Here is a 2,977-nt window from a genome sequence, read left to right on the forward strand (position 1 = left end):
AACTTCAGGATTTCTTTTTCCTCTTCTCCTGGATGGCATTAAGTCTCAGAGAATTACATGATGTCATGACCTCAGATATGAGACACTGCCCAGGCTTGTATCTTCTGAGGTATAATGTGCGGCTACCTGATCTTGGTACATCTTTCCATGAAGGCATCTGCTGGGATGTCTATTTTATCAGCCTCCACTATTCAGTCCATACACTTGGCCCCTTTATCTTGCCAGTAGGGCCTTCTAGGTGGTCCTTCCAGCTCCTCAGCACCACTTCTATTCCCTTCATTGGGTAGCTCTCCTGTGCCATCCTAGGCCATGAGCATCAGGGCCACTGATCACAGTTATACAACCTCTCCAAGGATAACATATTCAAAAGCAGAGACATTACTTTGCCAACAAAGGTTCATCTAGTCAAGGCTATAGTTTTTCCTGTTGTCATGTATGGATGTGAGAGTTGGACTGTGAAGAAGGCTGAGTGCCGAAGAATTGATGCTTTTGAACTGTGGTGTTGGAGAAGACTCTTGAGAGTCCCTTGGACTGCAAAGAGATCCAACCAGTCCATTCTGAAGGAGATCAGCCCTGGGATTTCTTTGGAAGGAATGATGCTGAAGCTGAAACTCCAGTACTTTGGCCACCTCATGCGAAGAGTTGATTCATTGGAAAAGACTCTGATGTTGGGAGGGATTGGGGGCAGGAGGAGAAGGGGACGACAGAGGATGAGATGGCTGGATGGCATCACTGACTCGATGGACGTGAGTCTGAGTGAACTCCGGGAGTTGGTGATGGACAGGGAGGCCTGGCTTGCTGCGATTCATGGGATCGCAAAGAGTCGGACACGACTGAATGACTGAACTGAACTGAGCAACTAAACTGAACTGAATCTGAAATTCCCTTCCACCAAGTTTCTGCTTTGGTACCACCATCTGTACCACTTGCTAACCGCTCTACTTGCCATCATGCTGTCTCACTCAGTATTTTCTGAGCAGTGAACACACTTTACAATGATGCTTGCATGTGAGATATGAAGATGGAACTGCTGGGGAAGAGTTGCAGGGTGTGAGGCCTCCATTTTGCTGGTGTGACTTTGCAGGTGTGACGTGGCCCAAGAGTCAACTATCTGGCAGCAGCTTCCTGATCTCAGGCTGTATTAATAGCTATCACAGTGTGTTCCAGGAGGACAATGGCTTCCTTAATTCCAGATGATGGCTAAGATTACGTGATGGCCACGATGGTGTGATTCCAGAACCAGAACCTTGGAGAGCAGATTCCTGATTCTCTACCTTCCAGATTGATGTCAAGTTTCATTTCCCATGTCAGGACAGATAAGGATTTTCTTGGAGTCCTTCCTTGGGGACCAGGCTAATGTGTGTTCCTCTGATGATTTCAGTACCTAATTCCCTGTATTAAATGCTTTCTGATTAAAATAGCTAGCATGGTTCCTATTATCTACAACAGGACCTTGCTTATTATAGTGGTAAACTTCCTAATTAAGATATTGTATATACAGGGAACTTCCCTTGTGGTCCAGTAGCTAAGACTCTGCATTCCCAATGCGAGAGCCTGAGGTTGATCCCTGGTCAGGAAACTAGACCCCACGTGTGACAACTAAGAGTTCACATGCTGCAGCTAAAGATCCCACTTGATGCAAGTGAGACCCAGCGCGGCCAAATATGTACATACATGCATGCATACATACACACGTATTTTAGAAAAGATGTCATATCTAAATCGTATTCCAAAAATGTCACTTAGAAGTTCTACATTTGTAATTGGATGTAGTAAATGATGAGACTTTGGGTTGTACTGCTTTTGGTGAGTGGGTAATTATATTTTGAGTTGCATTATATTGAGGTTTTTTTAAGTTTAGATATGACTAGGTGGGGGGATATGACTAGGTTTTTTTAAGTTTAGATATGACTAGGTGGGAAATAATATAGTTCAGGTTGGGCAAATAAATTAGTATATTATATAGATATTTAAAAATTATTTTTAGCTATTGCATTAAATTATCTTTCTTAGGTTCTAAAAATCCTTTACCTTTTAAGTTTTGGAGGGAGGTGGGACCCTCTTTCCATTTTAGAAGTTGGAAATACCAGATAATTGCTTTCCCAGCCCCCTTTGCAGCTAGTCTATAGGCAAATGACCCCAGCTCACCCAATGTGGCACACTTTCATGCAGCACAAGATAACACCATTTGCAGGAAGACTGAGTTCTTGGGGCAGTGGTGGTTATAGTGCCCACAGAGGTGTCCAGTGTTGGAGGCTAGTGGTGTCAGCAGTACAAACTTAGTGCTTGGTGGTGAAGCAATTGTGTCTTCCCCAGCAAGTCTTCAGTACCAAGCCTGGTACTCCAGCATCCCCGGGTAGTTTGTGATCTAGTCAGTGTTGCTTAACAAATTCTTTTTTTTTCTTACATAAACCAGAGTATAAGATTCTGTGGCTAGCCACTGTAGGAGTCAATAACTGTTGCTTAACCAGGTTATAGCAGCATTTCCCAAAGTATATTCCATGCAACACTAGTGCCCCTAGAAAGACTTTCCATGATTAAATAAGTTTGGATAACAATTTATCTCTTGGAATGATTTATAACTCAAATTAATATTTTAGAAATTCTGAGAGGTCTCACAGGATATTCTTACTTGCTACTAGATGGAATGTGAAACCAACACATGAAGGGGATGAAATACTGAAAAAATTGAAGTGAAACATGGTTGGAGCAATGGATTAAGTCAACCTTGAATCCCCCTTTGTGCACTTCAAGATGTATGAGCTGATATTCCAATAAGTTAAGTCAATTGAAGTTTGGTTTTCCATTTTCATGAAAATCCATGAAAAACCATCATCTATTACCTTGGCCTTTTGTTTATTTGACCTCCTTATCGTCAATAACCTCCACTCTATTTCAGCCACCCACCCACTCCAATGGTCTCATCGTGTTATCACTCAAAACTCTTTTACCTTTGAAACCCTGAATTCAGAAATAT

Source organism: Bos javanicus, chromosome 3 (assembly GCF_032452875.1).
Source record: "Bos javanicus breed banteng chromosome 3, ARS-OSU_banteng_1.0, whole genome shotgun sequence".
In the NCBI taxonomy this organism is placed as follows: domain Eukaryota; kingdom Metazoa; phylum Chordata; class Mammalia; order Artiodactyla; family Bovidae; genus Bos; species Bos javanicus.